Source organism: Motacilla alba, chromosome 8, assembly GCF_015832195.1.
Source record: "Motacilla alba alba isolate MOTALB_02 chromosome 8, Motacilla_alba_V1.0_pri, whole genome shotgun sequence".
NCBI lineage: Eukaryota > Metazoa > Chordata > Aves > Passeriformes > Motacillidae > Motacilla > Motacilla alba.
This window is the reverse complement of record NC_052023.1, coordinates 23,867,477-23,895,036: the sequence shown is the minus strand read 5'-3', so window position 1 is coordinate 23,895,036 and position 27,560 is coordinate 23,867,477. Positions and strand designations below refer to the sequence as shown.

At 43.8% G+C, this 27,560-nt stretch overlaps 1 protein-coding gene across 1 annotated transcript in view; it reads right to left on the bottom strand.

Moving 5' to 3' along the window:
* The window catches only part of C8H1orf21 (chromosome 8 C1orf21 homolog), a 107,194-nt gene that overhangs the window by 15,583 nt on the left and 64,051 nt on the right, over positions 1-27,560 (bottom strand). The window lies entirely within an intron of this gene.

Below are 27,560 nucleotides of genomic sequence, written 5' to 3'. Positions count from 1 at the left end.
CTGTGATATCACGCCAGAGCAGCAGAACAAAAAACAAAATCACTTTTTTTTCAAAGCATCTTCCAATCTCAGCAGCGCTAGGAGGGTGTGACATGTACACGTTGTGTGTGACGAACACGAGTGTACACAGACACACAGCCCATGAGCTCGTGTCTGACTCACGTGGCTGCCAAAGCAGAACAAAAAGAGAGGGATGGGTCTCAAAGAGAAGACAACAAAGCCATAAATCAGCTAAAGCCCAGCCTCCTGAGCCTCCATCCTCAAATCTACTCCATGGGACGGGAAGGGGAAGGGAAGACTCTGATCTACAGCTCCTGTGTTGGAAGCTGTGATAAATAAGGAAGCACAAAGTCAGCTTTCCACATCTCTGCTTGTGGTTTGGTGTCAGGGCAGCTCTATCAAGAGCTGGAGTCAGTCCAAATCCCAGCCTAAAGAAACTTCTGGCACTTAGGAACAAATAGACACAAGGAAAGTATATGTTGCCTTCTCACCATGGGTCCCAGAGCAATATTCAGAATATTAACTGACACACATGGGGAAAGAGAAATAAAATTCCTGTTTAGTTGACTTCAAGATTCCAGAGTTTACTCTTTCCCTCCTATTGCTCCTGTTAATTACCACACCTCAATTATCTATCACAATTCTCCAATTTAAGCAAAGAGTATGTTACCTTCTCCATCTGTTGCTCAGCAGGAACAGACAGAAAAAGAAAGAGTTAAGAGAAAAATAAAACCCAACCAGGTCTCAAGCTGGCTCATTGCTTTGTTTATAACTCTTACTTACAGCAGTGGTATTTCATTGCACCGATCGAAATATTGGCTTGGATAAAAATAGATATTCAAAAATAATTCTTCCAAATGCAAACAAATAGAATATTTTTTCCTCATAGCTTTGAAGACAAAATGACTCATCAGAAATTAATGGCTTGGCTTCTAATACCAAGCTAACAAAAACACCTTGAAACACTTTAATGCAGTCAGATTGTTCTTATAGACTGACTTGACTTTGGCTGAAGGGTCACTTCTGGCAGTCCAACCTCATTTTATCCCTTATTTAACACTAAGTAAGTTACCATGCACCAAAAGAACCACAACTGGTTTTAGAGACCTAATCTGTTGCGAATGGAAATGAAAATGCAGAAGCTTGATTTTAATCTAGCTCTGCTTATAAGGATTATTTACAATAAGTGCAGTAAATGCTGCCTCACACCACAGGCTTGAAAGGAAATCCCCTGGCATGCTGCACTTGGAGAGCAGCAGTAGCAGAAAAGGAGAATAGTGGACATTTTATTCCACATTATTTTGCAATTAATCATTATCAAGGTAGGGCTGTCATCCAATCAAGGTGATTTCATGTGATAGATTTGTTAATTATTGTTAATTCCTCCATAAAGGATGCACCATCTCCAGGATTTCAGGGCACTAACAGATGGCAGTGACTCTGCTGCCAGATGCTATTAACACAGCAACAGCCACTACTGCCATTATAATTAAATATCTGTCAACATTTCCCTTGATGCCTCCCCTCTGACAAGCCCATTTCTGGAGACATGTGAACTTCATCTGAAGTATTTTGCTTTTCTTCATAAGGCTGTCACAGACTGACTCAGGTAAGCTGCTAACAGTCCTTGTAAAATAATATTCCTGATTTATATCAAGATGACACTTTCCTTCAAAGGCGCCAACAGCACCTTCAGCTGCTTTCTAGACCTGAGCAAATTATCATTAAAGTCAGTTAGAGGGAAAATGAAGTATTTGTTTTCCTTTTATACCATAAATTATTCTTTAAAATAATTGTAGTTGAAAGGGAGGAACCAAATGCATCCGTTAGAAATGGACTGAATGATGAGATGTTAAATTTCAATATGCCAGCCCAGCACTTTTTAACCTCCCTCAGTCAGGAGCACCAGCCTCAGGTAGTAATATCTCACATGGGACGTCCAGATCCATCAGGATGAACGAGGGAGAAGCAGTGACCCATGAGATTTACTCAAGTTTCCTTGCTTTATAGGTATGTAAGGGCTCATTTTTTGTGCTGTCCTTTGGCAGGAAGAGAGCCTCTCCTTTTTTCTCTACCTACTTGGAAGCAAAACCACCAGAAAATGTTATTTAGGGTAACTTTACAATGAAGGGGCAAATCAAATATGGAAAGATCTCAGAATACTAGTCAAAGGAGATTATTCTTGGATGCAATTTCATCAGAGGAATCACATTAGCCCTGTCAGAATGTGTACAGGCATCCAGTCCAGGAGGGTGTCTGAAACAGAATGTTTTAATAAATACTCTTGCTGTGCCAGGTCAGTATCTCCTCAGCCCAGCATGAAGGAGCTGCCCATGATGCCCCACCCCTGTCGGTATCTCCATCCTTGGAGACGTCCAAAAGCTGTCTGCACTTGACCCTGGCCAGGGGGTTCTAGATAGCCCTGCCTGAGTCATGGGGCTGGACCAGATGACATCCAGAGGTCTCTTCCAACTCACCCAGCCTTTAGTTCCGTGATAAAGTATAATCAGAGCCTGGAAAAACCCACTTTTGAGTAGGTTTGTTGAGTTTCATCCCCAAGCAGCAGTGGGAGAGACTGAGGCCATTCAGGCATGCAAAGGGAAGGCAGCAGCAGACACAGCGCCTGGCATTCATTTTGGAAAAAAACCTGATTCTGCAAACCCAGCCAGCATCACGCAGTGAGTCTGCACCGACACAGGGAGCGTAACCCAGGCTTGGCAGGGAAAAATCCTGGGCTTTCATCAGGGATCCAAAACATGTTCCAGAGGGCAGACCTCATCCTGAAACCAGCCACTTAATGAAGCTCCTCCTTCCCAGGGAAACCACTGGGAAAGTCTGCTGTAGGAAGTAGGAACTCCAGCTCCTGGAATGCAATATGGAAGAGCAGGAATCCTAAAGCACAACCCCCCCCCCCCCCCCCCAAAAAAAAAAAAAAATTACTCAAAATGGGATAAAAACAGGTAAAAAAAGAGAAATGTGTATAAATCCTGAGCAGCTTTCTGCAGCCCACCAAAGCCTCCCTTGCTGAGAAGAACGCTGCTTTCAGTGTTTATTTACCAGTCATGCAGAGGGGCACACACAGTGGTGCAGTAACACGTGGATAATTATTTTTAAATGCTTTTGAGATTTTAAAGACCGTGAAGGGATTATTTCCATAAGAACATTTAACATGCCCTTTACACTCAACTCAAGCTGCAAGAGCTCAAAAATCAGAAAAATCCAGCCAAAAGTATAAAGTCAGAGGGAAAATAAAGAAAACATAAAGGAAGAGGAAGGAAAAAGCTCCCTCTGGAGTGAGGTGCAGGACTTTTCCTGCAGTACCTAAATATAGTTCACCCTCAGCCCAAGTCAGTGGCCTTTGAGCTTTGGTGGAGGACATCATTGAAGAGCAAGGGATAAAAAAGGAGGGCAATTCCCACCACTGAAGAGTTTTCACAGAGCATGTATTTACTAAGTCTAATGGCTACAACTTTCTAAACATCCTCATCATCTTTTCTCCTAGTCAATATTAGAAAGTCTGGGCTAATTAGTTACAGTAATTCCAGTTAATTCTGTCGAGTAGCAGCCAAACACCAGGGCTTTGTGTGAAAAGCAGAGACGGGAGCAGCAGCTGGCCTGATGACAGGAAATTAGGACAGGTAAACAGATGAAATTACAAATAAGGCACATAAATTATAAATAAGTACTACCAACAAATCCTGCAGGGAAACTCTTCCCCGCACCTTGCCATCATGGCTCCCTTTCAGAGCTCTGGGCTTTTATCAGCCCACAAGAGTGAATCCTTGGGATTCTTTATAGCCTGGGAAACTAAGGTCCAGAAAAATAAAATCTGGATTTCTATCTCAAAGTTCCTTTCTGCAGACAGACTGATAAACCTCAAGGTGTCCCCTAGAGAAAACAAGAGGTGTAATCACTGGTGAAATGCTTCTGTTGTGAAATATGAGGATTATGCTGCCCTGACAATCAGGGTTTTCTGGTTCCTTCAGCGCTCCTCCGCAGCACTGCGAAAGGTCAGCCAGGGTAAGAAAATGAGCACAGCAGAGATAAATAAAGCCAGAACACTTGTCTCCAAAGGTGCATGAAGTTACAGGTCACATGGGAAATTGCCTTGCTCCTGCAGTGGGAGCCCTGCCCATCTGTGTAATAAACCCAGAGAGCACGGGCAGGAAGCAGAGGAAGGAAGGGACACGTCTGCAGGACTGCCAGCAGGAAGGGATTTGCTAAGTGAAGATAGGGAACATCCCCTCTCTTTGGCAGGAGGCTGAAAACTGTCCCTCACAGCTGTATGCCCCAGAAATCCAGGTGGCAAGGTGCCTTGGAGCACAAAGAACAGTGGCATCAGAAGATATCCAAAATACTTCAAACAAAGTGCTACGGGCAGGAAGGCGACCTGCTCTCCAGCTCTCATTAATACACCTGATCTTCAGTGGCTTGGGCACATCAGACTGGTTGAAACTTTTATCTAGCAAATAAAAAATAGATAGAAAAAAAGTTTAAAACTCCATTGCTGATGACTGGGAAGACTAGGCTGACTCTTGAGGAAACCTCAGAGAGCGTTTGGCAACATAAAGCACTTGGCAACCTTGCACTTCTGCAGGTATGTTGCTCTTCTGGATTGTAGAGCCACCCTAGATAACAAACCTGACTCAAAAATTAATTTTCTGCTTAATAATTTTCTGTGCCATCAACTACTCTGTCTCTCTTGCTCAACCAGCTTTTATAAAAATACACTTATTTATAGTAAATGTGGATATTACTCATGCTCCCAGTTCCTCATGCGTGTCTCCTGAAGGCCTTCTTCCACCAAGTGCAGTAGCACAGAAAGAGCTGGCAATGAGCATGAAACAACAGGACTGGGTGAAGTCTGTGAAACATTTCCAGCCAGGAACAAATGGTGTGAGAGGGAGTCGGGGTGTCAGGGTATTCCTGCTCCATGAAGGCACCTTGCTGGAATGGCAGGAGGGTCATAGCATCACCGTTTTGAAGAACTTTTTACTGGGATGGTTTTGAAGAGTTTTATGCCCTTCAAACATATATGAGAGAAGATAGCTAGAGAAAGGAGTGTGCCCTGGTTAAATAGCTGGGTCTACATTTTCAGCAGCTGTAGCAAATTCTTAAGCTGCTTTTCTAGAGCCAAACCTGGTCTTTTTCAATCTGTTTTTGGAACATGCTCTACTTTACCCTTTGTAAAATCAGTTTCCTGAGAGATGCCTTGCCTTCACATGCAAGCAAAGCCTCCTGAGATCTTCCTGTGCTGTCAAAACCAAACGAGACTGATGCAGATGCACACAGCTCCTCCCTCACTGCCTTAATACAACGTTTTGGGTTACACTGTAGGATGAGCTCATGGAAATGAGGGTGATCACCAAACAGCCACATTGAGGAGGGGGCAAAAATAGCAGTTGGCTCCCCCCACCTGCAAACAACAGCATGGCGATGGTGCTTCGTCTGGAGTTAGGGCGGTCATTGGCTTTGGTTTGGGCAGACTATGCTTGTTACATTTTTCTTAGTACATCCAGCAGTGCCATAAAGTGCACTGACATTAACCAAGTCTTAACAGGGAATTTAGCAGGATACACGTGAGATGGAGCAGCTCAGCTGTGAGGAAAGGCTGAGAGAATTGGGATTGCTCAGCCTGGAGAAGAGAAGCTTCAGGGTGACCTAATTGTAGCCTTCCAGTGCCTGAAGGAGCCAAAAGGAAACATGGAGAGAGACTGTTTACAAGAAATGGAGTGCCAGGATAAAGGGGAATGGCTTCCCACTGCCAGAGGGCAGGGTTAGATGGGATACTGGGAAGGAATTGTTCCTGTGAGGGTGGGCAGGCCCTGGCACAGGGGGCCCAGAGAAGCTGTGGCTGCCCCTGGATCCCTGGCAGTGCCCAAGACCAGGTTGGACAGGGCCTGGAGCAACCTGGGCTAGTGGAAAGTGTCCCATGGCAGGGGGTGGGATGAGATGAGCTTAAAGGATGGAACAAGGGAAAACAAAGACAAAGTCCTTCTGGGTTTGTTGCTTACAACTAAGAGGAAAACCCGAACTAAGCAAAGATGCGGTGCAAATGAAAAGACACTGTTACAACATCGGTAAACAGAGGGAAATGGTTAGAAAGAAATTATGAATGATATAACCCTGAGAAATGAGAGAAGAGAAAACCAAGAGTGGTGCTACTCAGCAATACACATACATTAATTTCAGGAAGGGTTTGTGTGTTCCAAACCAGCAAGAATTCCCTACAATAAACTCTCATTCTCCCAGCACTGTCCGAGGCTCTAATTTTGAGATTTTCAGTAATTGCAATTATGTAAATGCCATTTCTGGAACACATTTTCCATGTCTGTATTTTGCTCCTCTCAATGCCTGTTTTATTTGCATTAGGTCTCAAATTTGCACCCAGCATAAGATTTAAGACCCAAGAGAATGAATAACAGCTCTTGGTACATGGCAAATTCCAGCACGCCTGGGTAAAACGTACATTTTAAAGGACATAATATCATTAAGTATCACATATGTACTATGACACACATGAGAAACATTAGGATTGCAGGAGAAGCCTTACATCTAATCTGTGTATTTTGTACCACCTTCTCCTTGTTTTAGCAGGTACTTTTGAACAGCAGAAAGAATCACTATTGTTTCACGGACTACAGTGGCCTGCTCACTCACTGCATTTCCAATCCTTAGCTGTATAAGCACGGATTTTGCCTGGATTCTCCTAACACATTTATCTGAGAGTAATACTAAGAAGAGAAACCATATACATCAGAATGGAAGACAATCACAAACGGCTTAAAAATTTTATAAGCCATTTAAATCAGTAATGGAGGCTGGGGTTTAAGTGTTTATCTCCTCTAAGTTTCCTTGGATGAAGAGCAGATAAATAAATGTAACTCTTAAGTGCTGGCAAAATGAAGCACCAATATATTCCAAAGAGGATGTAGAAATATATCTCTGATGCTCAGGGTGGCGCAGGTTAGAAGATACCCAAACCAATACTGGGAGAAGAACTAACCTAAAATACAACTACAGGCCTTGAAATACTCAAGTCCAACATTCAGGACATTAATGGTTAGATTCAATGATCTTAGAGGTCTTTTCCAACCTTAGCAATTCTATGATTCTATCAACCTAAGATGACCAGTGTTTCAGAGTCCCAAAATGACTGTATGCCTGTTACAGCCTTTAATACCCACTCTGCTTTTCCATCCTCTCATCTTCTGCATCCCCTCTTCCCAAAACCACCTCATAGGTGGGAGAGGACATGGAGGAGACTCAAAATGAGCTCTGCCTTTGTCTTCCAGAAGGCAGCAAATCTTTCCTCCAGGAAAGGCTCAGAGCCAGCCCAGGGTGGCTGTGTGCATCAGTCCCAGCAGCGCATGAGCCCAGCCAGGGTTGGGATTTGGTGTCAGCTCCCTTGGGAGCAACCAGCCATGGAAAAGGAGGCAGCATGCTGTGCAAGATCAGGCAAGCAGGGATGGATCCATCGTTCACCCACAGAATTTCAATGTCTCTCTCGATCAGAACACGAAATAGCATAGTGAAACCCTACAAGATCAGTCTCCTCAGATCCTCACCTGGTATCAACCATCACAGAAGCAAGATATTTCAAATACCACCCAATTGCACCACCCCAGGGCACGGACCCAAACCACTTCAACAGATTTCTGTCTAACCTGTTCTCCAAACTCCCATCCCACAGGTTTTCCCAACAGTCTGTCTTTCATTTCACCACTTCCATGAAAGTTCAAACGTTTAACCTACTACTCAGCTTTAATCCTTGCCTGGTGCCTTCCTGCCTCTCTCAGGAGTCATGGAGAAAAAAAACGATTGTTGCACCTTTTAAAGCAGCCTTTCCTATACTGAATGACTCGTTTCCTTCTGTATTTTTAGGCTAAACAAATCAATCCCTTCCATCTTCCATTAGAGCTTACGTTTGCTAAGTGTCCTATTCTTGTCACTCCCCTCTGGCTCTTCCCCATCTGCCCACATCTTTCCTACCGAGCACATTTCCAATTTCAGCCACAGTATTTAAAGCCCCTCTGAAGTCAGGATGGATCACATGCATTGCCATATGTATTTTTTTAATTTCTGTTTTTAATTCATTACCTCAAACAAGCGAGGCTGACCTACAACAGATACAGGGAGCACATGTAAACTATACATTCATACTCAAAAAAACCTAAGGTAAAAGAATGTTGAAGGAGAAATTAGGTAAGCTCACCTTCTCTAATGGCAACAAAACAGTTGTACAGTGCTCAAGATGTCTCTCACACCAAAAAAGTTGGTGGGGATGGTCTGTCTTCTTGCCTCAATGCTTGAAATATTAAACAAACCAATTTGGTGCTAACATAAATATCAGGAAGTAAAAAATCCACATGTTCTATGAATCACAGACCATAAGGTCTCCTTAAAATTAACCAAAATCACATGTAACATGCAAAACAGGTGTTCTTAAATCAATTCAATTCTGCTATCTAAGCAAAACTGGCTTCCAAGTCTATAGTTGATTTCCAGCCACTGGCAGACACCAAGTTTTAGCACAAGCTCTATTTTCTTAAAGTCAGGTGAGTGAAAAGATAAGCACCTCTAAAAGTTAACAGAGTTGTCCCATCACAGGAATGTTGAAAAATGACTTACCAGCATGTCCCAAACAAGAAAGCTCTCTGCCTGCGTCAGAATTGCACTCCAATGCATGGTCATCGGCATAGTACTTACAATGAGGAGTTTAGCATGGAGATGTGGCCTCATTTTTCACTGCAGTGTTGTACTGTTAGCATTCCATTACTTCCCTACACTTAATTAACTCCTTGTTGAAACTTAATGTGATAATGAGAACTTTAATTCAAACCATATACCATGTCAATGCTATGATCCTAACAGCAAAAATAGATTTTATTTCAGTCACCCGAGCCCCATAATTCCTCTTCCTTTTTATAACACTGTGATTCATATAAAAGCACAGCAGATGCATCAGGACAAGAATCTTCCCCGATTGCCACTATAAAGATTAACAAAGTCTATTTTGAAATCAAAATCAGTTGGCTGTGATTAATAGTTCTCACTTGTTCATCTATCAGCAAACTGAAGAGCAACAGAGATGGTGATCGAGGCTCTCTGGAGATCCTGTATGTATGTTCAAGTACCTGGTTAGATCATTCATTCTGACAGAACTTTCACCTTTTGAACAACCCACAGCAGAGACCCCATGATATGAATCCCACTCTTGGCCCTTCTATGCCTCACACTTCATAAACACTCAAAACCAGACTAGAAGAGCTACCAAACCCAGAACATCAAGACCCAGCAAGGAGTTCACTTGACCTTCCAGCAGGCTCTTCAGCTCTACAAGAAACACCAACAACAAACAGATCATATAACTTTGTAAAGAAAACTGGAAACATCACGCTTGGCACTTAGCAGCCAAACCTAACAATCTGACAAACCCTAAACTTCCAAACCTGAAGGACTGCAAAAGCACTTTTGAAACAAACAGAGGCACGAAATGTGCGTGAGGATCATGTGCTTCCCCCACCAGTGAAATGCAGAACTGCTCTAATTCCCTGACAGCTCACCAAGAGCACAGCCTTCCACATCACCGAGGCTTTGGGATGAGGTGGAGTATGTCCTTAACAAAACGTGCCTAAACTCACTGCTAGCAGTTTTCCTGATGTAAACTTGGACACTTTGCTCCTGGATCTGCAAAGCACTTGAAGGACCAGAGGTCCTTAAACATCCCTAAACACGGAGGTGCCTAAATCCCCTGTGGGTCAATGGTGCCCGGGCCCACTCGCTGCTCTCCTGAATCATGGCCTGCACAAGTCCTCCAGCATGTGAAGACTTATCCTGCAGTTATTAAACATGATGATAACAGCAATGACTCCATGCTGGAAGGACTCTGTTTAGAACAGCTGGGTAAGGCCCGCAGGGAGGGAAAGCTGACGGAGAAGATGGGCGAACAACCCGCCCCAGGAGCAGCATCCTGTGCTGTTGGCAAAATTGCTGAAATAACCTTCAGCAGAGAAAGGAAGGGCGAGCAGCAGATGGGGATCACAAGATGAGGGCACATTTTATGATGTTTAAACTTCACTTAAACAACAGTGATCATCTGAGTGTAATGAGCAGAAAGAAATTTGTTCCTTTCAGCCAAGGCTCCTGTACTCCTTTCCTCTAAATGAAGAGTCACACATGGCCTAAACTTACAGCTATAAATAAGCAGGTGGTAACATTGCACTGTCCTAATTAAGTTCCAGGGTCATTAAATCCTTTCTGTTACTATGCACAGGGCTTGCTGCTTTGCTTCAGCCATTGCAAGGCCTTGCCATGCGCTGCTCACCCGAGCTCCTGCCTCAAACCTGAGCTCCTGCGACCATGGACTCTCTTCTCCAGCCCTCCCATGGACTTTCCTGCTGCTTGGCAGCACCAAGTGAGCAATCTGTGACCATGCAGCCCCACACTGGGATGGTTCTCGGCTCTCTTCCCCGTCCCCTCACTTGTGAAAGGGCACATCAAGCAGCTCACTCGCAGCTGGGGCGCAGGGAATGCTCAGGATGTTGTCAAGGCTTATCTGGGAAGACAAGTGCTTAGATGATTAGCTAGTCTCTTCATAATCCTCAAATTCAGAGTTTAATTTAAGCCCCAAATTCCTGCGGCTTAAAACTGCTTTCAATTAATTGTAATACTAGGCACGGTGGGCCCTACAGCCAGCCCCTGGACACTCAGCACATGCTCTCCTGGACTGACCAGGAACTCTGGCCAGCATTAATAACATGTGTTCTGAGAATATTTTTCAATATCTAAAGGTATTTATTTTCCTCTCAGCAGGTCCCTCTCTCATTAAGAGTGCAGCTTCACAGTCAGTTTGGAATCATGGAGTGGTTTGGGATGGAAGGGACCTTAAAGCTCATTCTGTTCCAACCCCTACCATGGGCAGGGACACCTTCCATGGTCCCAGACTGCTCCAAGCCCCGTCCAGCCTGACTTTGGACACCTCCAGGGGTGGAGCAGCCACAATTCATGGCCATTTGACTGAGGTCTGACACTAAACAAAGAAGACTTGCAGAGGAGAAGCCACAGATGTATCAGGACTAAGTCCTTCATTCCAAGCATTCAACAAGCTGGACTTCCCAAATGAGTTAGGAAAGCAAATTTTGCAGCACAATTATCTTGCTGAATGACAAAAGGATCTCTCAAACTGTTGTTTAAAATTCTTTAACATTGAAGTATTGATTTAAACACTGTAGAGTTACTATTTATCACAAAAAAACAGAGAACAGTGAATAATTTCAAGACAAGAAAACTAATAAAATAACTAGTAATACGATTTAATTCTACATGCAGTACTCTGCTTCTTGTTATATTTGGTCTCAGCTATCAGCCTAGTGTAAAAGCCAGCCAAGAATTCTTCAAGCCCTGCCAGAGCTACAAATACTAGCCAGAAATATTTGTCGTATCACAGCTCAGTTTCCAAAAAGTAAGATGCTGGACTTTTACAGCCAGAAAAATAAAAGGCGCAAAGGACAATAAAAAATGAACTTACTTAATATTGTTGGAATGCATCAGATCAAACGAATCCAAGTACTCTTAATCCTGTAGGACTGCAGCATGACAAATACACTTCATTTAGATACTCAGACCCCGTGAGTCAAACCAGTCTGGAAGATTCAGCCTCACAATTGCTGGATGTTACTCAATTAGCGTGAGGCAATGATTTCCAGCCCTCAGCAACCGAGGCAGCCTCCTCCTCTGGAGAGCCAGACAGCTTTACCTTGGATTAAAGTGATCGATTTTTCCACTGTGTGCACAGAACAGCACCGTCAGGCAATTTGAGTTCACTGGCCACATTATTAATGGACTTTGCTAATTTTTTCAAAGCACTCATAAAATACAAAAACATGGTGTCTTATAATGAGGTGTAACTGCAGCAGCAGCTTCTGCAACACGTGCCTCTCCAAGGAGAATGTGTTGACACAGACATGCCCTTAAGAAGTTTGGGCTTTATATTTCCTTACTGCCGGGTACAATATCTTCAGCCACAGGCAGTCCTACTCATTTCAGCCAGCCTACCTGCTGCAGTGAGCCCTGATCCCAGGTGAAAGACACCAGCAGGAATGAGTGTCTCCCAAGGAAACCTCTTTGCTGTGTAACTCAGAACCCAGACATTCAGTAACAGTAGTCAAGGTAAATCCCACGCCCGAAACCTAACAAATTAGGAAAACATTAGGAACCCTATTTCTTCACATTGGATCAGGAAAAAATTAGGAGCAAACCCGAATTCTGCATCTTGGCTCAGTCACAGGTGTGCAGACGCCCAGCCTCCAAGCCAGGAAAGCTGCTCTAAGATCCTGTTTTCACCCACCCTACTGTAAAGCATCAGCAATGCTCAGCTGTCCAACTAGAGTATTTACCAACCTAAAGTGAAAAAATGCCCTGAAAGCTATCAATGACTGGAATCAGAAAGTTCTTCAGATGAGTTCATGTGTAAATATACTGAAGGTACTGACTCTGGAAGAAATATAAAGAATTATTTGTGTACTATTTTACAGAGGATGAGAAAACCCTTCTCCAAGCTCATTTTGACACAATGATGTCAAAAGTTCACTACTTACATGTCTGTGCTAATTGATCAGAGTGGCTGAATCTAAGCTGTGACTGATACCAAAGTGCAAAGCTGGCTGAGAAGAAGATACTTTACAATGGAACATTGTTTAAATGGAGGAATACATCAAGCAGGATTTTGCTGGTATCTGTCCTGGAGCTGGATTTCCACTAGGGACTGGGATGATGAATAATAATGAACTGGAGACTACAACTGCTTTCCAAAACCCCAAAGAGCACCGAGCCAGGAAAGGCTCGGTTTTGCAGGATGCAAAGTTATCTTGACAACTTGGAGAGATGTCCTGAAAAAGTCAGGAGATCATTCCAACAAGTCCAAGTCCTAGGTAGTACAGCAGCAGAAATTACCAACAGGACACAATAACACATTGAAATATCAATAATAAAATAACCAACATGGAAGCACTAGCTTATGCAGTAGCTCTGCTGGACAGGATCTAGAAGCTTGCTGGACACCAGCCATCAGCATCCTGCTCTTGCAACCAAGCCAGGCCTTGTCCTGATGCATCTAGAAGCTGGGATGGCTGCAGAATGGCTTGGCTACAGGCGCCAGGAAGGTGTCAAAGAACAAGAATGACAATGCTCCATGTGAGGTGGAGAAAACACTCCATGAACCAGAACTCCTCAGCCTCCAAGGTGACAGCAATGAGACACAATGTTCTCCTGCTCTCCATACCTACCACCACCCCAAGGACCAACAAATGGGTCAGCAACACAGGGATCTGGATGGCAAAGTGTTTAATACTGTGGTGGCAGAGCTCCAGCCCTTGCACTGTATTCTTCACAATCCCAACATGCCTTCCCTCCTCCATCAATCCTATTCCTAGCTATCAATCCTATTTCATGCATTCTCGATCCTCTTCCTAGTCCACTCCCACAACTTTGTTCCTGACAACTTCTTTATTCATGTAAGGCAATGAGCAGAATAATTATTTGGTATCTCCCACCCCAGTGTTAAGTTCCTCTAAACTCAATTAATCACGAAGAACCGCTGGCAGCTCCCTATTTGCCAGCAAGATACACCAAAGTAATAAGTGATTTCACATTCCGCTTTTGAAGGCAAGCTATTAAATTCACATACTGTATTACTTTAATCAAGAATAGTTAATTAAGCTGTTCCCCTGATATGAATTTTTATCATTCTGCACCAGCCATACATTACATTTTTACGACTCAGACCGGGCCCGTGATGCATGTTTGCAATCTGTCTTTCCAAATTAATCTGTCACCACTTGTAAACTCAAAGCGGATCCAATACATTTGGTCTCAAAGGTAACTGGGCTGAGTCTGGGGACACTGGGGACTGGAGGGTGAGTGATGCTGAAGCACCACTTCACAAAAGGGTTTCAGTGAATTACAAGCCACCCACCATGCCACAAAACACATTGTAAATATTTTAGTCTGTTTGCCTTGTTTTATTTCCTTAAGTGAACTCGGCTTCATGCTCCATGCTACCATTCATAAAATCAATTCAATAACTTATATGCTCATAGTAATCATCAGCATCCATAATGCAGGAGTCATAAGTGCAGGCCATAAAGCAAGGGAGATCTGGAGTGTCAGGTTATTAAAAACATTAACATTTGATATGAATCTAAGTCTAAATTTATTACAAGCAAAAACCCCTCAACAACTTTCTGTTCCCGGAGCTTAAGGACAGGCTAATAACACAATGTTTTTCTAGAAAAACAGACTTCAAACATAGCAGCCAGGGAGCCAGATATGGATCTCTTATCTTTTAAAAGTACTCACAGAAGCAGAATAGCAAAAAGAAAAAAAAGTGACATCACTATTTGGCTATGTGACTTAACCATAAGAAAATAGGTTTATGAAGTAGAAAAGTGAACAAAATGAAAACTTGGACAAGTTTTTCAAATATTAACTGGGAATACTCTGTTATTATGCTGTGAGAATCGGCTGGAATTTACCCCCAGGAAAATAAGGAACATAGAGAAGATGTGTCATGCCATCTAGCCTTTTGTGAATCTATGCCATCAAATCAAGCCAAGCCTTCCATAATCCCATCCAACCACTTTTATTTTAGGTTTTCTAAAAGGCAGACTGATGAGGCTGAACTGGCTCTTTTCACACCTGACAATTTAACATATTTTTTAAGGCAATACAACCAAAGGAGGCGGTTTAACACGGGACTACTGGATCCCCAGCTTCATCAAGAACCCACTGAGCTGGCCCTGGCAAAGCCCCTGTCTATGGAGACAAAAGGAGAAGCACATCAGGGTACTTAGGTCACTCATCTTTTAATGAAGATAAGAAAAACTACTATATTTTGTTTATTTTAGTGAGAAATCAAGTACAGCCAGAAAAACAGTTACCAAAACCCAAGCAGGCCCACAAGGAATATGCAAGTCTACTCCATGAGCCCTTGAATTGGCTCTTGGCCCATCTATGTATTTTTCCCACTTAAGAGATTTGTTTACATAAACTCACAAATATGGGTATTTACATAGCATGACAGAATGGTGTATTTAGAGATTTTAAGTAGAGGAACATTCTTTCAGGCCCATCATAAAACGAAAGCGTGCCAAACCTTAACTAAAGAAACATGTTCTAACACCGAGAAACTTTTATAATTAATCCTCGCCTTAAATCATCTCAGGGAGAGTTATGAGTCTAATTACCGTCAGTTGAGAAATGGCTCATGTTACCGAAATGGCTGAAAGCAGACCCTGGGTAACAGACAATCTGAATCCCTCCCATCCCATGACCAATTTACAGCTAAGCCCTGACTCACTGCATTAAGTCCGAAAATATTTCTCGGCATTAGCGACAGCTCATTGCGGGAGGAACAACGGACACGGGCGTGGGGGGCAAAAATCCCCTCCAAACTCCACTGCTTCACAGAAGGGATGAAGAGAATACATTGCTAAAATAGCCTTTTTTTTTGATGTTGTGGGTTTTGTTTTTTTTTTCTTTTAAGATCACCAGGGCTATTCTTAGAGGAGTTACATGGTGTGCAGGTTGCAGCGAGTGAAGGCTTGGCCGGTGGCCAGCCCTGGCTGGGTTTGCTGCGAGGCCGAGCAATGCCTCAGCTTGGGAAGAGCTTTCTGCTCGCTTCTCTAATGAAGAAAAGGAAAAGAGGATGCAAAGAACTCCATACACAACCAGCTAAGAACGAGCTGTACTCTGGAAAGATGTGCCACCGTCTCCTCGCCGTCACCCAAGGCCTGTTTCAGTGTGGAATGTTTTCCCCAGGAAGGAAATGAGTGTAAACACTTCAGAGGCAGCGTTCCCATAAGGATGTTATTCTTTGGAAAAGCTGGGCAGGATGCAGTGACTTAGAGAGGAGGGAGATCTCCAGCAGCAACAAATCCCACAAATATACAAGCTGCTAAACTTGTGAATGCAGCCAAGCCCTTACAAAAAAAAGTAAGGCACGTTTTGACCCTGACTCACTCTGAGACACTGTGAAGCAACTTCAAGCTTGTCGTTTCAGAGCCCCAGCAGTCAGCTGAAATGGCTGAGGTTTCCTACGCCTAGCTCAGGTGATTGCTTGTCTAAGGAAATGAGCTCTCCAACTCTACAGAGAAGTTGCTGATGTCACAGAAGTTGCTGACACCCCTGGATCCCTGGAAGTGCCCAGGGCCACTGCCCTGATTAGACAGGGCTTGGAGCACACTGGGATAGTGGAAGGTGTCCCTGTCCATGGCAGGGGGTGGGACTATACAATCTTGAAGGTCCCTTCCCACCCAAACGAGTCTGTGATTCCATGATTCCATGAAAAGGAAAGGGTAATGTGGCAAACCCACAGCATTTCAGCAGAAGTGCCACACTACCAGCATTGGTCCAACCAAAACACCCTCTCCAACCAAAACACCCTCTGTGTTCCAGCACGCCTGAAAGCCAAATCTGTCCCTCCTCTCTTGCACAGCAGCTTTACTTCTTTGAAAGGCTAAAGGAAAAGAGAAAAACAAGGGAAAAGAGCAGCCTGATGGCACTCCCTCCCAAACTGTCCCTCCCCACCATGGAGCCTAACATCCAAATATCCACAGAATCACAGGGTTTGGGTTGGAAGGCACCTTAAAATCCATCTTATTCCACCCCTGGGCATGGGCAGGGACACCTTCCACTATCCCAGGGTGCTCCAATTCCCATCCAATGTGGCCTTGGACACTTCCAGGGATCCAGAGGCAGCCAAAGCTTTTCTGGGCAACCTGTGCCAGGAAGAATTTCTTCCAAATACCCAATCCAACTCTGCCCTCTGGCAATTTAAGGCTATTCCCCCTCAGTTCTGTCACTCCAGACCCTAGTGCCAGGTCCCCCTGTGCTGTAGGGCCCATACTGGGGGGAAGAGGACAGCACAACACCCCTGTGGCACAGAACTTTCCCTGCACCAGGCTGTGCCTTTGTTTTTAACACCCTAGGCTCTGAAAACTCCCCCTAGCTTGCTGTCCTGGACGTACAAGGATTTTGGAATAAAAGTACTCATTTGGATGAAGTTCTGGGGAAGAACTGGTAATATGTGAGCCCATTCTTGCTGTGTTTGCAGGCAGAGCAGCTGCTTCTGATTCCCAACACCTGCCTTCAGGTGCTGCTGCAATACAAACTACATTTAAATACATACACACACACAAAAAATTATAGTATGATCACCTTATTAAGAAGCACTGGCTTTGTGTTCCCATGCAGAGATTATCTGCTGGCTTATTTTTTTTTTTAAAGCTGCCTGTCTTTGATGGTATCCCATGGAAAGATTACATATTAGATAGGGCAGCACATGGTCTACGCAGACCAAATGTGGGAGAGGAAAGCAGAGCACCCAGAGCTCTCTTTGAGCTCCAACACTGGTTCTTCCAGGAGCAAGGAACAAACAATTTAAAGAAAAAAGATATTAAAAAAAAATTTCTTCTCAGTGAGAACAAACATGAAGCTCCATATTAACTTAGGTCAGTATTACTCTGGTATCTGTATAAACCACTGCTTTCTATCAGAAATTATTAATGAATTATTCAGGAGATTTTTTAACATACCTGCATGTAATTCCAAACTCCGTATGCACAAGAGTCTGAATTAGCTGCTCAGCTTTTTCAGAATATTGAAGTACTTGCCTTTACTGGCATAAACTTATTTCCATAGAGATTTTCTTTCCATCCCTGACTTTTTCTTACTTAAAAAAAATCCTGAACTCTTGAATGTTATACTCTTGCATTGTTTCCCCTCCTCCCAGTCCAATTTCTTACTCTTCTTTCCACCAGCTGAAATGCAGAAATCCCTTCCAACACACATTTGAGTCTCCCAGCTGCCTGCAGAGCAGCTGGTCTTGGCTATCCACAAAATCAAAGGGAAACAACCGAAGTCCAAAAGCTCAATTACAGTGAAAAACAGACGAGGCTGAACTCCTTCCAGCCCTGCTGTAGGAATACACAGTGCAGAAGGATGGATATACTCACTGTTTTATTCCTGGAGGTGGCTGAAGCACTTCTCGTACAGCTAGAGGCAGCCCAGCTCCTTTTTCCTGGGAGAGCTGCACACCCATCCCACCACCAGGGATAAATCCCCCCTCCTGGGTCACCCACCAGCTCCCTGAGGGTCATGCCATGGCTGTACAGCACAGGGCAGCACAGAGCCCTGGGCAGGCTGTGGGTGAGGCTGGTGTGCCCTTCCCAGAGCTCCCAGAACGCACCTGAGTTCACACCAGGTCCTGGGGAAACCTGGATCTGCCAATCCTGTCACCCTGAGCACACAGCAATTAAGGCTAAAGAGCTAAAGGACCTGTTAATGCAGCTAATGAGCTTCCCCAGCAGCTCTCTTTCCCTTTCTCTAGGGAAGACACCATTAAATCAAGATCTTTCCTGCTGATGTGTGCCCTCACATCCCAAAAAGCCTAAGCCTGGGTAGCCCAGCCCCTGCATTTCCCCAGAAGAATTAAGAAGAAAATAAGTCCACTCAAAAATGTTCACCACAGTTTCAAGTAATTTTGAGCAAAACACAATTTTCTCCACTACAAAAATGAAACATTTCCCACCTTTGCTCACATCTAGTGGTGAAGCACAACCAAAACATGGAACAAGCAAACACAAAACTCCAGCTTGCAGTGGTGGGAATGCTCCTCCTCAAGGATGATGTGAGCATAAAATTGCCTAACAGATGGAAAGCTAACAAAAGCAGTGACTACAGAATAAGGAAAAGTCACATTTCATGTTCCTGTAGTACAACAGACATTGTCTGCTTGGAGCTTAGTTAAATAACCACTGCTACAATTTCTGCTCCTGGGAGTACTCCTCACTCTTGGCTCTTCTAGTTTATGTTGCCTATAAAGGTATTGTTTAACATTTCTTACTAAATAACCAGGATGAATGAGGAAAAAAAAAACCAAACTAGAAATAATTTAGGTGATGAAAAAAGCCTCTTGTGGATTGGAGAAAAATGGCATTTTTGGTGTAAAACATGAGACAAAACCCAAGTTATTTCAAAACAATGGTACAAAGTGGACTGGGAGTTTCTGATTTTCTAATCCCAGAACAGTGAGGCAACAGGGCTTTTAAAAAATAGTGGCTGATTCAAAGCTGCAAACATTAGTTTGAAAAAATAAGTTAGAAAATTGTCAAATAATGACAGCTGTGGATTATGCAACACACTGCTATCATGTGCTGTTCATGGCAAGAAGAGAAGTTCAGGGCTGCAGAGAGCCCTCTGAATCTCTTCTCACTGCTCCTAGTGGGGCTTCTGCTCCTTTTCCCCTTTCTTGTCATGTTTTTTCCCTTCCTCCTTTACCCCTCCAGCCTCTTCCTGGGATGGTCACTTAATTCCCACTAACACCCATTCCTCTTTGGTCTCTGGACTGCTTTAAGGTCACTTCCAAGTCAAATCTTCTGAGATTTTATGGCTTAATCCCCAAAATTGGGTGCTGGAGATCTTAATATTTTTCATTTGACTGCCTTCAAGTTCACCTCCTTTAACTGCCCTTCAAAGACATGAGTTGGGAAAGCTTGCAAAAGAAAACACTTTCTACTGAAAAAAATAACTGCAGTATAAACAAGTTCCACCCAAAACACAGCAACTGTACAAAGGATCTGCCTGAAACCAGCCCCAAAAGTCACATCCCTCCAAGGGCTTCACCTCAGCTTCAAAACACCAAAATTAATGATGTCATAGAACCACAAAGACTGGAAAATCCCTCTAAGATCACTAGTCCAACCATTGACTCAGCACTGCCAACGCCACCACTAACCACCTCCCCAGACACCACATCTGTCCTGCTTTGGGGTCTAAAATGGCACATCCCTCCCCACTCTCCCTTTTCCAGATGCAATACTGTATTCACACTGAAACAGAGAGATCACAAAGGCTCCAGGGGTAAACATCTAACAGAGCACCTAGGGATGAATTTGTTGTTATCTCCATGCTCTACAGCAGTCTGAAATTAGCACCTCACCTGATATGGAAATCCCAGACCCCACATTCCCACCACAACCACTTTGACTCTAGGAGTCCCTGAAAAGAAAGTGTGAGCAGACCACATTATATCTGTAATTAAATGTGAACAGATGAAAGGCTGAATCATTTTGCCACTATCACAAGGAGGTCAGGAGATCACAGCTCACCACTGGTCAGGAGTGCTCCAAACTCAGACTCTCAGGCCACAGCAGCTGCCTGCATTTACAGCTGTAGTCTCTATCAGTGACTTCTGATGATTTAGGTATTTCTGCGTGACCCATTCTGCCTGTATCTTGCCTCATCCTCTGCTCCAAAACAGCAGAGTTAATAATTAACACCTACTAGGCAATTGCTGAACAGCAAGTACCAAAACAGAGGATACAGAGAGCTTCTCTTCCTGACAGCTTGCAAAATCCTACAGCTCATCTTTCTTAAAGCTTCAGTTCTTGCAAGTGTGGAGATGCTCATGTTCTTTAAAAAAAAAAAAAAAAAAAAAAAAAAAAAAGAATCTGAAGGTTCCTGGAACCCACAGTCATGGAAGAAACTCTTAAATCAAGAACTTGACACCTTGCCATGACTGCTGACTCCTCTGTTTCACCAACAGCTCTGTGTCCATCCTCCTCAACAGCATCAGCTTTCCCAGAGAGAGAGGGGGGGAAAATCCCAGGCAGAAACTCACCTGTCAAAATGATACAGGCATGGAAACAACACAACCTGTATAGAAAATGACCTGCTTCCACAAGTGACAGTGGGAATGCCTCAGCAGGTTTTGCAAGAATCCTTTCCACCAGCAACGTGGGCTGGTCCTGAACCATGCTCCTGAGAGCTGCCCATCACTGATACATTTTCTCCACCATGAAGCCCACAATTACATGTTGCTCCTGGGCACTTTTATTTTAACACACTTTTAAAGTAGAAAGTTTAAAAATATGTAATTTTATTTCTTTCAAATCACATTCATCAAGAACTTAAAATCATATAATTCTACCTCTCCATAGGGCACTGTGCAGATTTATTCAACAAAGGGGGAAGAAGGAAACAGAGTCTGGTCTGAAGCAATGCACCTGGAGCTCAACAACTTTTGTATGATTTTCTGACTTGCTAGAAATATTTATTAATTATGTTCATTTGCCTTCTAAATTTTCAAAATTAAATACTGGAGGAAAAATGAATATTTCTTCACCAGAACCATTTTAATGGAATCCAGAAGAAGAATATTAATACCCAGTGCAATCGTTTACTTTGATGTCTATATAATATGTAGTGACCCGTAAGTGGAATGAGCTAAAACTGTCATAAATTCATTATGAGAAACCATTCTTTGAAGAATATCAATGCAAATTTGAAATGAAATGAGCAATATGGAAATGAGCTAATTGCACAGCGTTTAAAATAACTGGCTCCAGTAGCAATGTCCTTTCTGTGCACTTCTATTTCAGCTGCAAAAAACACTGGAGAGGCTGGGTTATGAAAATTGAAATGCTGTATTTACTTAGTACTGCTAGTGATAGGGCAGCATTCATTCAGGATCTCAGGCTCTGGTGAAAAAAAAGAAATCCAAAGGATGCTTCTCTAATTCTCATTTCTCTGAGAAAGGGAACCTCAGATGGCATGCAGTGCAAAATGTGCCAACCCAGGCCCTGCCAACAAAGACTGGAGGAAAATACTGTATATTCCTGGGGGTTTTCTAGGTATCATCTTATAAATGCCGAATGTAAAATTTCTCTTAGTATCCTATAAAGGTTTGGCTTGGAAGGGACCTTAAAGCTCATCCCAGTCCCACCCTGCCATGGGCAGGGACACCTTCCACTATTCCTGGTTGACCAAAGTCCCATCCAACCTGGCCTTGGACACTTCCAGGGACAGGGTACCAGGCATCCAGAACTGTAAAGGTGTTTTCCTCCCTGGGTCTGGAATGCACCTTCCCCCAGTGGGGCCCAGCCCCTGCCTTGCCCTCTCTGTCCCAGGGCTGCCCAGAGCAGCTCTGCCTGGAGGAAGCCCCACCTCTGCCCTCGCAGGTGCCCGGGCCAGGGGTGCCCACCCACCCAGGGTGAACCCTGCCACCTCGGGCACAAGGAGCTTGGTGCTACACTCCTCCCTCCTTCACCTCCTTTCTTTTGCATTTTAATCCCTGGCTTCCCTTTACTCACTGGTTTTGGAGCTGCATTTCTGCAGTGGTGGCTTTTGTTTTGTGGTTTGTTTCTTCAGGCAGAGGGAGGAGAGCCCAGATGCGGAGCAGCTCCATGCTGGGCTGTGAGGAACCTGTGGGACCTGTTCCCACAGAGCTGCCCCAGGCCCTGGGCTTTGGCTGACACAGCACCTGGGCAAGGTGGATGCCTGTCCCTGTGGGAAAACCTGTGGGGGAGCAGGCTGCCTCTGGAGCCCTCCATTCCTGCTCTCTCCTAACTCTCAGCAGCACAGGAGCTGGATGGAAGAACACCACAGGAACCTCTGCACATTATCCCATCTCCAGGCACATCTGCTGGTGCTCACTTTGTCCTTTCAGCACTCCTATGCCCCAGGACCCAAAGAAAAAGGGTGTCTCAATTTCTTTTTCCCCCTCCCACAATGACCCAAGCTGCATTTTGCTGTGGTTTTTTGTGGGTTCCACCCTGCCTGGACTCCAACACAAGAACCAACAACATCTCCAAGTTTTTCATTAAGCTGAGCCTATACATATAAATATATACACACTTATGCTACATCTATATGTACTGGCATTCCATATCTAAAGAGGCTCCAAGAGAGCTGGAGAAGGAATTTGGACAAGGGTCTGGAGTGACAGGACAAGGGGAAATGGCTTCCAACTCACAGAGGGCAGGGTTAGGTGAGTTGCTGAGCAGAGACTTCTCTCTGTGAGGGTGAGGAGGCCCTGGCAGAGCTGTCCCATTCCTGGAAGTGCCCAAGGCCAGCTTGGATGGGATTTGGAGCAACCTGGGCTAGTGGAAGATGTCCCTGCCCATGGCAGGGGGGGCACTGGATGGGCTTCAACCTAAACCAACCTGGGATTCTGTGATCTGAAAGCAGACAGGAAAAAAAGGGGGCAAGATGCAGAGAAATTAACAGCCTGTCTTTTATATAAAAGAAAATACATCTGTAGCTATCCATCCTTTACAATGGATAATGAACCAACAAGATGACGTTTTCCCAACACTTGCACTGGAGCTGACCCTGTGCTGGTGGAATGGGGTTCCTGGAGAATGTCACAAGCAGCAAGGACAGCAAACAAGAAGCCAGCAGGATTTAACAAACCCCAAACCCCAACTCTTCAGGATGGAAAAAACCCAGGAAAACCTCTTCTTTCTAAATGCTTGAAGGCTCTTGGGCATTTTTGTTTCTTTCCCCTTATAAGCAGAGCATGAGCAAGTTCTATCCTGAAATGGTGTGTTCTGAAACACTGCCACGGCACAATGGTTTGAAATAAATAATGAGGACATTAGAGAGAGAAATCCTCACACTGGAATATGCATTAATATGTGCTAACTTCAGTTTTTAAAAAGCTCCTAACCAATGTACCAGTGCTGAAATAAAAATGCAGTTAAGCATTTAAAACACTGCAATTCAAAGCTCACCTAGCAATAATAAGCAGCACTGGCTTTAAGTATTTTAAAGCACCAAATTAATTATATATCCATATTATTTCCATGGGCTTAAATTTTCCCTTGTGGTATTTTACATCTGTAGAAAGGAAAACACTACAACTAACCCTGATAAATTTAGTGGTGGCTACTCTATTTCTTTTAGCTGGCTTATTTCTTTTTTATTTAGTTTTTTAACACCTAGACTGGGCAGGCTAGTAATAGAATTAAAATGCATTTTCCTAAATTGATGTGGAATTCAACATATACCAATCTTTGCGCTGCACATGAAAAATATTTATGATTGATGTATCTATAACATGCATTTTACACCTTGTGTGTAATATATATATTTAAATAGGGGTCTTCCCTTTCACATATTACATTTTATATGGTTATTAAGGTGTTTCATTCTGCATTTTCTGCCAGGCTTTTAATTTCACACACTTCATCTATCAGATATTACTGCCTACTTGAAACAAATCACTACAGAAAATGATAGCTGGTGTTGAATACAGAGTCAGGGAGGCAGGGGGTTTGCAATTCCAAGCAATGTGGAGCTGGGTGATAAATGGAAAACAGCAGCTGGGCTGAGAAGCTCAAGAGAGACAAAAATCACATTTGCAGGTAAGTGGAGTGGAAATTTGTGGAAATTGGGTAAAACAAAAAGCAAAACATTGTTATTAAAGGTGGAGTGAGAGGTAGCAAGAGCAACAGAGAGGCAATTTTCTCCCAGCTCCAGCAGGAATTCATCTCAAGCTCTAACATGCAATTTCACTATGGAGCTCCAGGATGAAACACAGGATTGTATCTAATTGTTTTAGAGGTTTGGATAACAAAGCATAAAAATCCCAGTAAGTGGCCTTTTGTGCCAGTACAGCCCAGAAAATGATGAATAAAAGTTATAAAAACATCCAAAACCTGAACTGCAATAAATATCAAGATAACTACCCAACAGAAAAGAAATGCAGCTTTAGGGATTTGGTATTTTCAGGGATATCTGTACGATGACAGCCCAGTTCAGAGGAAAATTGATCCAGCTCCTGAAGTCTGCCAAAGCAATGCTAAGCTGCAGGAATACCACATACCTTCTCATTTTACCTTCTCTGGCAGTAATATTTTACAACGGAAAGCCAGGAGTGCTGTGAAGAGTATGGAAATGAGGACAGTTAAATTTGCCCTATTCTGAGTATTAAAAAGGCTGTTATGCAATTGTACTCTGTGTATTTAACATGATGGTGTAGAGCTAAACAGTCCCCTCCAAACAAAAAAGTTAACAGGTCTTTATTAATGTCTTATTTATTTTGGTCATACCTGCTGGTAAAATATTAATACTGCCTGAGTTTTGACATTTTAGCTTTCAAAGTGACAAATCCACCCTTAGCTTTGGCTAATCCTTAAGGCCAAAAAAAACCCATCCAGATCTGCTGAGTGGCAAACTCAAGGCTGGCAAAAGTCCCTTTGTTTTGGAGAAGGCTTAGCATAAAACCTTCCCCCAAGTAGGGGAAGTGCAGGAGAGGTTTTGTAGAGCCCCTGTGCAGTCCTGGGGAGCTGAAGTTTAGTTTTAACACAAGGTGGAGTTCAGCACCACACGTGGCACACTGGCACCAAGCTGGGCATGGAGACAAAGCCCAGGATCCCAACAAACCACCCCAGGCAGGCCTTCTGCTTCTGAACTCACAAACAACCATCCTAGCTGCTCATTTACCTCCAGGAATAACAGCACACACATTACCTTCTATGCATCATCTCACATGAAAATTAGCACAGCTCCCATGTTTTCTTACGTGTGGGTAAATATATATATATATATATGTGCACAAACAAACACTTGTGATTTAAAAACATATATAATATGTAGTACAAGTTACTTCTGTCTTTCACCTATCTACCAGATCTTCACTGTTCTGACTCCAAACACCCCTGGTTTAGCTGAGCAGCCACCAAAGCACGTGGTGCAGTGACAGCATGCAGTGCCTAACCCTGCTACATCCCCTTCCCACCCTGCAGGCTGGGATGTGGGTGGGATGTGGGACTGCCAGCTCAAGTGCAATGACTCTGGCTTTGTTTTGAAGGCAGAGATGCTCTGGAAGGTGTCAGAGGTAGCTGGAATGAAACCAGGAGCAGAGAGATCCCAAAGGCAGGTGGAGAACCGGAGAAACAACCTGATTAATGAAGTGAATCAGGCCTATGGATATAAAGGAACAGCAGGAAAACAAGCATAGTTTATATTCCCTTTTTTTTTCCCTTGTCAAAAGTCTACATTTTAATCCAAAGGGGCCTTTGATTCCAGCAGAAAATGTCTTCCCATGGAGCATCTTGTGTTTCCCCTGGCAGACAGCCCTAGCACAGCCATTCCTGTTGGCACTGTGTCTCAGGAGCATTTCTGCTTTCCTGTGCCAGACCTGCCCAAGCGTGGAGCCCTGCTTAAGCCCCAGGTTGAAGCTGAGAAGGTGGTGATTCACTGACAGAGCCTCATCTCTCCCACAGATACCCACATTTGCACCAGCCAGAGCTTCTCTGGCTCCTCCTCAAGCAGAATCAAAGCCTGGGGCTGTGGCCTCAGCACCCAGTGTGAAATGACAGCCTCTCTGATGAGTGCCATGTCCTCCCATCCTCTTCATCTACTCATGTGACCTCCTTTCCCCCTGACTCAGAAGTACTGCAGCACCAAAGGCAGAGATGGCAGCACATCAAAGAGCCTAAGATACAAGGGAAGCAGGTTTATTTTCACTTGAGCTAGGATTTTTTTTAAGCAAGACTTCAAAATACCTTAAAAAAGCAACAGAGATAATAATGGGATCGAAAAATTCAATGACATCTGAGTAACATAATCCAAGAACCAGTATCAGAGGATAAGATAACCCACCCAGAGCAGCTCCCAGACACTGAGGTCTCATCTGGGCCATGTTTCTGAAGGGAATGTGAATTTGCAGCCCCGTGACAGTAAAGAAATTGGGGTGAAGAAACAAGACAGGAGGAAAAAGGGCCAGTCGATTCTCCCATCGCCTTTTCTTGTTCCTAAAATTTCAGTTGCCTGGAAATGGCTGATGAGAAGATGGGATTATGTAAGCACTTGTCAACTTCTCACACGCTAAGGAAATTAAAGCCTCAGTGATGGGTAGCTTAACCCATCCTCTAAGCAGTGAGCTAAAACATGTTTACTGAGAAGAACTCAAATAGTGAAACCCCTTTAAAAAAGCCAGAAGTGATGAGGACTTGACAATTCCCAGGATTAAAAAGCTGCATATATTACAGACAAGGTAATCTCCTTACAGTAAGATGAGGAAAAGGAAAATAAAGCCTTTTTGGTGGGCAAGACAGTTTTTGTTTTAAGGCATAGCCACCCTGTCTGGCTGAAGACTATCTTGTGTTACTGCCTTTTTTTTTTTCCTGATAAACATGACAGAAGAGCTACACCAGCCTTCCAAATCCTTACATTTTCCAGCATACTCACTGCTCCCTTCAAGCATGACCCACCAATAACAAAATAAGCAGCACTGTGCACTTCCTACACTTTAATCAGGTGAACACTTGGGTGCTACAAGACAGCTAGCACCAACCAAAGTGCACAACTGCTCGAGCTAGTTTTGAATAGACCTTCAGCATGCGTGTCACCCCAGCAGACCTGAGCTCTCCCCTGCTGTCATTGCACTGACATGGCACCTTCTGCAAATACTCTCAATTTAACTCCAGCTGAAGGCCAGTCAAAAATCTAACATAGGAATCACAGTATATCCAGAGCTGGAAGGGACTCACAGGGATCACTGACTCCCAACTCCCAGCCCTGCAAAGGGCTCCCCAACAAGCTGTTAAAAACCTCTAAATCCTGCTCCAAGCTGAAGTTGCAGCAGCCACTGGAGCACCAGCTATGCAAAATTGTAGGTAGCAAATGGCTGATCTGGAGGTTGAAGGAGAAATCATATTGCCTGCTGCTCAGGCACAGGACAGGGCAGCAAAATAAACTCCATTTGCTACAGG